The following is an 11,461-nucleotide window of genomic DNA, read 5'->3' as shown; positions in this document are numbered from 1 at the left end:
TCCTTCAATACTAAGATTGCGTACATTTTGATCTGGCACAAATTGTTTGTACATTGCCTGACCTGTTGCACCATCAAAACCAACTTTTGATCTTAAAGTTAATCTTGATGCGCAACTTTGTGAAAGAGCATTACTTTGTAAAGAGACCAACCTTAATGCAGTATGATTTAAGAGACTCTGCATTTTAACTGATGCTGAATAACTGTCAACATCCCAAGTTTCTATATCTGGATAGCATTATTTTTTAGATTCTTTAACATTATTATATGCTGGGTACAAGTTATTGTGGCCTTTAATTGCGACTGCAGATCTTATAAGTTGATATGCATTTTTAGTCAGCCTACAATCTAAAATTAAAGCAAGCGCTTCATCAGCTGAAAATATTTTTGCCCCTGGTAAATTTCCTATTTTTTTAAATATTTTTAATTTGCAGCAAATAATAATTCTTCAGGTGTATTTTCTTTCACCAAACCGCTTATTCTTCTTTGTTTTGTTTTAATTGATGCTTTATTGGAATCAATTTTTGATCTTCCGCCTTTTTTTAAATTTTTAGTCTTTGCATAGAAGTCTTTATCTAACCAGGAGGTAAATTTCTTTTGCATCTATTCCATTTTCTTTTATACAACAGAATAAATTGATCTAATTCTAAACTATTACCACCAATATATGTACCTAAAATATTATTAATATCTTTAGATAAAACGCTCAAATTGTTTTCTCTTCTGTAATGATGTAATTCACATTTTTTCATTTTCTAAAATAAAAGTTATACTGTACATTTCATAAATATTTTGTGCATGAATTTATAAAAGAGTTACTATACTAAAAAACAATATAATTACATTAAAAGCATTGCCTAATTTTTATAAACTTATCAGCAATGATAAATATTTTTTTGATAAACTTTCGATTAAATAATTTGGTCGAATACTTTTATTGTTTGTAAAACCACAAAAAAATATGTTTTGAATGTTTAACTGTGACGGTATTGGTAACTTTAAAATTTATGAACTTGTTTTTAAAGAATAAAATGCAATAGGATTTAGTTTAATTTATTACAAAATAACAAGATAAAAATAATAATTTTCATATTTTGATCTTTAGCTAGGTTTTTTGAAATTTGGGTAATATAAGTAAGAGAAGGATACATGCGCAATGTCCCAGGTAGTGATAACCGATAAAAAATAAGAAATTTAAGTACCTAATGTACTGTACACAGTACAAATAAATACTACAACTAGCATAAAAAGGTTGTTGCTATGCACAATTAGGTATCCATAGCAACCAAATGAAAAAAGTACTACTTTTATAAGTATCATTGACTTCATATAAATACGCATAACAAGTATAGTGAAAATAGCATAAATAAAAAACTTGCAACTCCCAAAAATAACTTGTTGCTCAGCAAAATAGGTATCCATAGCAACCATATAATAAAATAAATACTTTCAAAAAAAGCCTAGACCTCATATTAATATTCGTGCCAAATTTGATAAATATACCACTAATAATAAATTAGTTATAATGTTTGTCTCAAAATATGTCATTCTGGCCCACTGCGCTGTGCAGTGTGACTCCATATATAGCTTAATAGCTGCATTACCTTGTTCATAATCGGATTGTCATAATTTTAAAACGATGTAGTTTAAAGTAGCAATCAAATATATTTTTATTTCTCGATTTTTATTGCAAAACTTATGCGAAGAGGAGTTGATTGAACAACCCGTCATCTAGATGTTTTAAAGCGATCAAATACTTTTAATCAAATACAATCAAGTTGCTTAACAGAATCTACCAGAAAAGTCTTCGGTCAATATTTCCTTCAATCTGCATTTTTATTACAATCCCGGTTTCAGTGACTGAAAGAAAGCACTTTTTCAGCAAGCTTGCTCTTATAAAATCCAAATTGCGATCAGCATTGACGGAAGAACGCCTTACAAACCTAATGGTCGTTTCAATTTAAACAAATTGAAAACGACCTTGCTAAGACTTTATCGTTCGAAAATGTCATCTTTAGTTTTGCAAAGAAGGAAGCCCACAAAGTGAAATTATTGTGATCTGACTAGTCTTCATAATTAATATTTTATTGATATAATATTTAATTCAATTCATTTTAAATTGTATTAGTATTTTCGTTTTATCATATATAACCAAGTTCAAATATAGAGTGTTTATGTGCAGTGATAATTAATACAAAATTAATTATTGTTTTCGTTAGATTGTAATGTGATCGTAGACATACGGACAATGTCCGGTGAAATTCATGCCTAATTCAATATATCCAGGAGTCTAAATTTTAAGGCACCGAAAAAAAATTGATCCTGGGCACAACATACTCTTTGTGCGGGCCTGGATTTGATATATGGTTTCCAACAAAGTTCAGAAGTAAGAGTTAAACCTCATGGCTGACGACACGAGTTTCGAAGTGGAGGGGCACAATCATCACTTTCTAAAAAAAGTCCTCTATATCTAGAATTTTCTTAAAAAAAAAGGGTCCTTAAGAAAAAAAGTGGGTGTGTCACACCCAACCCCCCTGGTATGCTCGGCCCTGATCCTTGAAGACAAAGGGTAGATGACTCATTGAATCGATTACCGTTTATAAATGTAGGAATATCTAGATTTTTGTGATAATCATTAGCTGAAAAAAGTTTCTGAGTTTTATGTGAGTTAGAGTTAAAAAGCCCCATGCTGTAGCAGAAGTGAGATCCTTTTTAAGCTCAAATGTTCCCTAAAAGCAATTAGAAAGTGTTGGCTTCAAGATAAAAATATATGGTAGTATCATTAGCAAACAATGCTACCATTGATGTGAGAAACCCCTGAAGTTATAGAAAATGAAGAAGAGTGCTGTCCATCAAGAACAACTTTTATACTACAATTCACAATTCTTAGGAAAGGATTCGATAATCCTAAACTAGATAATCTATAACTAAATATTCGTGCCAAATTTGATAAATATACCACTAATAATAAATTCGATAATCCTAAACAAAAAATCTGAAAAATGTGAGATTTTTATTTAACTAAAAAAGAGTAGTTTTAATTTAAATAAAAGTGTATATTTATTTTGAAGATAATCTTTTGGCTCTATATATTTCAAATTTACTAAAAAGAAAAAAATAGTCTGATTTTTTTGTTTAAGTTTAAAGACTTTTTGAAAAAAAAGGCAGCAAGTAATTGTATTTTTTTGGTTTATATATCAGCTAAAATAATGTTCCACCGAGTTCCAAAAATATATATATTTTTTTCTAGTTAATTAACATTATTACTTTTAAAATAAAAGGTATTACTGCGGTCTCCTGCGGTATTGGAAGTTATAAAAGAAATACAAATGTTGTTAAACACTTAAAAACCTTGTTTTCTGCCATTTTTGAAAGTATTTTTTATAATCAAAACAAATGAAAATGGCGGGAAGCTTAAATTTTAATTTTTTACATGTATTACTTGCTCTATTATAGTTTTTAAATCATAAATATTAAATATATTTTTAAAAAAACGTGCTTTTGTCATTGTATACTATTTAAAAGTTTGTTAAAATATTTATTGACAATTTTAAAGAACGATTTATTATTCGATAAGTACAACATGTTTGAAAAAGCTTAATTGAACAACTTTATTATTTCCTGTAATATAAAGTTAACTTAGTAATATAGTGTTTTTAAAGGATGTAACAATGTGACAATTGTTAAAGCCATAACAAAAGCATATTTTAAACAGTGTAAAGTAAAAGAATATATAATGTAATTTAAAATGTTTCTGATATATTAGTTTTATTATATTGATGGTTCTTAAAAACATTAGCAATGAAAAGATTAGATCTTATCCCAAATATACTTGAATTAAGAGTGGATAAATTAAGAGTATGGATTTAGTTGATGAAATAAAAAATACTGAAGAAATTCGCAAAGAAAACTTAAATAAAGTAAAGGTTGCTTTAGTTATATTTATTTTAAAGGTGAAAAAAAAACTAATACAATGTGGGCGAAATTATGATACATTTATACAAAGAGAAAATCGTTGGCTTCAAAAAAATCTTATGAACAATAAAAATAGCCATTTTGGCTCTGGAAGGCCCCATAAACAATGAAGTGTTCTTGGAGAGCGAAGCAAAAGAAAAAAATTAAAAGAACTAGCCACTGAACATCAAGAAGCTCTATTTTTAGCTTCTGCAAAAAGTGCAAAGGTTGCTGGAGAAAAAAAAGCCTCCATTATAAAAAACAGTATTTCTAATGTTTTAGAGATAGAAAAAGTTGATGAAACTTTGGATAAAACCTTTCCCATTAATATGAGTGTAGAGGAAGCTCTTGCGTTAACACTGATCTCAGCGATAAACAATATCAAATGATCAAAAACTCAGCTCTTGTACACAATGTGCATATTTATCCTAACTTGCACGATGTTTTCGAGGAAAAAGAAGAAGATGTGGAAATTTGGAAAAAAGGAAATCCTTCAAGTTGTCACTTTTGTAGACCTCTTCATCTACAATATAAAAAAGAGAGTCCAATTTTATCAAGAGAAGAAGAATCAGACCTAAAAAATCAAATAAATACCTTAAAGACATTTCGCAAAGTTTTTAATATTGCAGGAAGAAAGGTGACCTTTCATATCAGCTATAGAGTTGATCTTACAATGTTTGATAATAAAGTAGTTAACGCACTTACAGAGACAAAATCCACTCAGTCCGGCAATATATGCGATGCTAAACCCAACGAAATGAACAATATTGATTTATTAAAAGAAAAAACTGATAAAGAGTCAACCTTGGGGCTCGGAATTTCAGCTTTTCATTTCTGGATAAAATGCTTGGAATTTATTCTCCATTTGAGTTATAAAATTGAAATTAAAAAATATAAGCCAAAAACAATTGAGGAAAAATTATCTGTAAACTTAAAGAAAAGAAGAGATTCAGGTACTCTTCAGAGAACGGTTAAGCCTATGTGTTGACATGCCTAAAACTGGGTCTGGAAATACCAATGACGGCAATACTGCCAGAAGAGCATTTAAAAATAGTGAAGTTTTTTCTGAAATTAGTAAAGTTGATTGTGATATAATTGAAAGATTGCGTAATATTCTCATAACCATATCTTGTGGATATCCTATTAATATCAATGAATTAGATTTATACTGCACTGAAACAGCTAAACGTATAGTGAGTTTGTACGACTGGTATGTTATGCTGTACATAAACTGCTACTGCATAGTTCTTCTATATCACATAAATTACCTTTGCCAATTGGGGTATATTCGGAAGATGCATTGGAGAGTTTAAATAAACAGATAAGATATTCTAGACTTAAGCACACGGCAAAAATATCAAGGTCAAACACAATGATGAATCAGATGCACTACCTTCTAGTAAGATCATATCCAAAAGTATCAAGCATATCTTTTGGAAAACATAAGAGCTATCGAGGAAAACCGTTACCAGACGAAGTTATTCAACTAATTGTAATGTAAATAATAAAATAAATGTAACAAAATATAGTTTACCATAAGTTGTGTTCATAAATCTAAATGTTTCTGAGTATAATTTAATATTTGACAATGATTGAGGTATTGATCTAGTTGTTGTAATATGGGGTTGTATTCAATATGTAACGTTTTGACTAGTTTTATTGCATAATTGAATTACAAGACTAGCAGTAAACGGTAAATTTAGTGTAAATTATCCTCCTATTGTATTAGCTGTATACACATTACAACCTTGTAAAGAGTTTGCATAAAATGGTCCACCTAGAGGTGTAAATAAAAAATCACAGGCTAAAGGAATATTATTATCTCCAACACTATCTGTAGAAGTAGAACAATCTCCTATGCAAAGTGCATGATCTGCGTATATTCTAAGAAATACATTACCTGGAACATTATGATTAGGATCTAATCCTTGGAATGCTAACCATAGTTTTCTGAGAACACCAGGACCAGAAGGTTGTACAAAAACTGCATCAATACCTGTATTTGGTGGAATAGTCTGGGATTTTAATCCAAGGCATGTTAAACTTGAATTTGGTGTTATTCCTAATTCATTAAGATTAATTGTTTTATTATCAACATAAGTTTTTGTAGCAGCATCATGTGAGCTAGTAGGTTCTGCTATATTTATTAATTTATTAGAATTCATATTAATATTACTAACTGCGTTATTTTTCCATCTCTCCTAATAAACATGTTAGTAGCTTGAGCCATTGTTAAACCATCTACAACTACAGATGAAGTAGTATCGCGTCCGAATTTATCAACAGGCATTTTATATAAAGAAAAAATTTTTTAACTATATTTTTATTTTTAAAAAATTACCATTGATTATTAATAATATTCTGAAAATCATGTTTCTCATCTAGATTTTTTAAAACATATAAACACAAGTGTCCACAGAATGAGGTATTTCCAAATTGAACTCTTTCACTATTTATAATAAACAGGACTTTTTAAATTATTAACAATTTCAACGGGTGGTGGTAGTCCATAAGAGTCAAAACTTAGTTTCTTATCTCCGTCTTTGTACCAGCAAATCCAGTGAAATCCCTGCGTACTTGAATTTCCTGTATTTAATATTCCACATTCTTTTCTTTGTGTATTTTTAAGTGTCTCATTTGGTAAAATTATTCCTTCAACATTAATAAGTTTATAAATGTTATTTTCCATTTTTATTTATAGATATTTATATTTTTGGGCTCTTTAGCTTCTTTGCCTAATTGACCTCTTTATTTACCTCTTTGCCTATTTGTCCTATAAATTATATTTTAGTTTGTAGTGTCCATATGATAATGTGTGTATGCCATCTTTAAAATTAACTCTTTTATCATCTTTTGCGCTTAATGCTATTTTATTGACTTCTTCTGTGTAAATTTCATGTGAATATGATCTTATTACATTCATTTTCCTAATATGATCTCTTTTATTTAATAAACAATCTTTGTAATCTTCATGTGTAATATACTTTTTAACAACATTTTTCTTTACTCTTTTACATTTTAATGTTATCTTTTCCGTGTACTTTGTAAGAATACAACTTTGATCTGAGTCCTACAAATTCTTCAATTTGTGCTCCTCCAGACTCGTCTTTAAACATTCCTATTACTTTCTTATTAACACCAACTTTAAAATCTAGATTATTAATTGCTGGGTGTTTTGGGTCAAATTCACTTGTATCAAATTTGCTTTCAACATCTTTAGAAATATCAGCATAAAAGTCTTCTGTTTTAATTTCGTATGCTAAAGAATCTGTATCTGTAAATAATAATTTTGCTGTGAATAAGAGTTTCGCTCAAATCTAATATACACATTCCTTAGTAAATTGGTTTAGCATATTTTAATTTTGTTCTTTTTATATGTATTGCTATTAAGTTTTCATCAAATATTGTTCTACTTTCAAAGTTTGGTTTTGATGCTAATTTAATAGCTTCGTTTCTGTCTGTTACTAATCTAATATCAACTCTGTTTTTAACATTCTCCATTGTTTTTCCAAATACTGAATTGTTCATAAGTTTAAAAAAGTCTTTTTCAAAATCATTCTTTGTTTTAGTTCTAAGGTTTGTATTTAGTTCAATGTATTCATTTAGCCATGCTCTTTCTTCAAACTTTATGCCTCTAAGAATTTTAGTAAACTTTAATCCTAATCTTTCATATAGTTTTAGATTTTCATAATGTACTATATACTTTTTCTTATTATTCAAGTTAGGGACTAATTTTTCAACTTTATCAATATTTATCCTTTCAGGTGCAAATGGATAATCGTTATGTTCATTATGTAGATATTCAGAGTAATCCAAATCTACTTCTAGTATACATGGAATTGATTTCCAGTTTTCTATTTCATTTTCATCCATCCATTTAAAACCATGGGTTGGAAGTGGTTTATTCATTGCCCATCCATATAAATTATTAGCATCTAAATATTGGATGAATTTTGATGGTTTGCTTTGATCATACTCAACTCCCATGTACTTATTATTAGAAGTTCTTAACCTATTTGATATCATTCTAATTTCACCTCTGATACCTTTCTTTATCATTAGTATCATATCGTAAACACTTAGCAATTCTAATTTTATTTTTTTTTTCTTCAATGCGGCATCCCATGCTAATTCTGGTGATGTATAATACCAAGCAGGATCTAATTTATAACAATTCATACAAACATCTCTAAAATTTTCAAAGACGTCAGCTAGTAAAAGCACATCTAAAACATGGTACAAGTCATGATAATCTCTAAACGTTTTTCAATTAAACTCATTCCATACATTTTGTGCATGTGAGTAATCATCATCACTTATACCTTCATTGTTTAATTTTGAAAAGAATGATTCTTTTGGTGGTAATTGTGTCTCATTAAATCTATTAATAGAATCAACCCAATTATATGAGTATACACCTTTTCTTAGTAACAAATCTGATCTTTTCATTGAATATAATTTTCCGATATTATTACACTGGTTTTTTGCTAAATTCTTTGATAAAGCATCTAAACTAGAAGGCATAAATCTATGACTGTCTAAGAAACGAAGCTCACGTTTAACCTTAATTTTCTTACCTTCTTTAATATACTCATCGACTTTAATTTCTCTAGAAAAGCTAATATACTTTTCTTCATTGTTTGGTATACAACTCAATTTTCCTCCTGATAATTTCTTTATAAATAAGTGAGAATCATAGCCAGATAAATTATGAAATAGTACTGGAAAAAATTTTGGAATTTTATAATTTAAATTACAACTTTGATGAGCAGCACCTCTATATTTTCCAGTAATATAACAATGGTCACGTACTTTATCTTTTCCAAGTTTTTCTCCACAAATGTGACATTCTGTTGCTGCATTAAAATCATGCTTGTTTTCAAGAGTAAGTATCATACTTTTAGGAAATTTAATCATATCACAAATTTTTATGATATCTTCTTGTAAACTATCAACAAATATTTGTGCAACATCATCAGTTTCACTACTTGCAGTAAATGTGACTGGACTGCATTGATAAAAACTTTCATCAAAACATTTAATATAATAACAGAATGAACTTGGAATATGTTTCTGTATTGTTTAGTATAAGATTCATTCGGATTTGGTTAACAAGTGTCAATTTGTTTGATAAAACTTTCAAAGTCGACATATACTACAGACGGAACTCTCATTGATTTATTGTGATTAGTAAATTGCATTGTTGAATTAGGTGGTGGAAATTCGATACGTACTGAATCATGTGTTTCACAATACGTTTTATGATTAGATAATGATTCTTCAGAATTAAACCCTAATAAACAATTTCTACAATAATACACTTACTATTTTGTCTAGATGTTTGCTATAAAAGCAATCTGCTTAAATTTTTTATTAAACAGTAATGATTGGTTTCACCATTTGAGATTAATAGTAAATCTATTAAATGTTTGCTATCATTATTCTTTGATACGTACAAAATATGAAATTCTGAATTTTCATAACCATATACATTGACACTGATATCTTGTTTGTTCTTCTCAAATTGTGTAATTTGATTTAATGATACTGGAAATTCTATTTTATCACAGTTTAGTTTTTTAGCTTGATCTTTAATCTCTTTATCTACCCTTTGAGGATTATTATCTGTTGGATTTAATGCTCTTGTGACGCACCTCTTAAAACATTGATAATCTTTATTCTTTATATTAATTATTGCTTTTTTAGTTGCTAAATTTTTATCAAGTGGAATATATGATTTAGCTTTATTAGGATTATACTCAATAATTTTTATATCCATCTTTTCGACAGAAACAAATAACCAACCTGATCCTGCTTGTTGATATAATGATAATGATTCTAAAATTTTCTGCTTTGATATTTCATAAAACTCGTCTAAATCTGTTGTTTCTAATACAACTTGATTATTCGTTCTAAATGGAGCAGATGTGAATATAGTTTCTCATTTTTTAATATCAGTACGCTCCATTTCACAATAGAGAACTATATAAACCTTTGAATTTCTATTTTCGTTTAGTACTTTAATAGCGCTATTTTTAGCAGCATTCATGAAAGATAAAGCATCATATCCTTTTATTCCTTTAACTGAAAACTGATTTATTACATTCTTAACAGCTGATTGTGATAATTTAAATTCTATCAGATTTCTAATTCCAAATTTTTGGTGCAAATTTAAAACTGTAGATTTTAATTCATCAACCTTTTCATTCACAACCTTTTTAATTGGTTCTGGAACATATGATACAATCCAATCTGCAAGAGAATTAATCTTTTTATAAATTTCTTTTCTAATTTGTGTAATAGGCTGAAAAGGTGTAGGAGTTAAAATTGAAGATGATATATCTGGAACAGGATCATCTAGTAGATACTTCGTATCCATTCGAAGTATATTTCTGAGATCATCTTTTCTCATTCTTGAATATTTTTTAATTCCTCGCTCTTTAGCAATTTGCTTTAATTCTATTATCGTTTTATTTTCCATTTTTATATATGCAAGATTTTTTTATAGAAAAAATTTCTTTAAATCATTTTTCAAAATATTTTTTCTTGTCAATAATTCATATGTAAAGTTTCATATGAAATTTAAATGCATCCCCATCCTCGTATTCTACAATAATAAGTAATATTTCGATATTTTGCAATCTCCTGCTCTTTTGTAATTGTCAATTTTCTATATATAAAAGGTGCAGGGATTAAAATTTCTGAAGATGTTATATCTGGAATAGGTTCATCTAGTAGATACTCTGTATCTATGCGAATTATATTTTCCATTTTTTATATGACAAAATTTTATTTTTTTAATTTTTCAGAATTTGAATATTTCAATCTTAAAACCATTATCAATCTTCCCATCACGCAATTCAAGATATCTATATCCATGCCCAGTTCCATGCATAGCACTATATAAGGATTTATATACTGTTTCTTCTCCTGTTTCTATGTTTTTTAATTTAATTGTGACTGGTTTTTTCTTAATTGTTCTTAATCTTTCATATTTTAGATCTATTTCTTTTTTCTCATTTACTTCTTTTACTGGGTGTATTCAAGGTCTTCCAACTGGTATTTTCTCACTTAATTCTTTTACTGGATGTATTCTAGGTCTTCCAACTGGTCTTTTCTCATCAGTTGCTTTTGTTGCTTTTGACATCTTCTTCAACATAGCTGATGGTACTCTTGTTACATTTGACGCTTTTATTCGTTTAAATAAATCTCTTATACTTTCGAATACACCACTTCCTCCTATGCATGTTTCCTTATATATCTCTTATTATTAACAATTAGCATTTTTTATGTACTATATTTTTTTTTTATATGCACTGATATATTATAAATTATTTTTTATTAATTTATACTGTGAACCATCTATTATACCTTGTCTTAATAATTCATCACAAATTACAACAGCTTCATTTTTTGTTCAAGTGTTACCTGTTTCCCATGCAGCTATACGTAATTCAAGCTTTTCAATTAATGCATTAGGGTCGCTAGAATTATAATTTTGTATTTTT

This window comes from Hydra vulgaris, chromosome 12 (genome assembly GCF_038396675.1).
Source record: "Hydra vulgaris chromosome 12, alternate assembly HydraT2T_AEP".
Classification (NCBI taxonomy): domain Eukaryota; kingdom Metazoa; phylum Cnidaria; class Hydrozoa; order Anthoathecata; family Hydridae; genus Hydra; species Hydra vulgaris.
Note: the sequence above shows the minus strand (reverse complement) of the source record.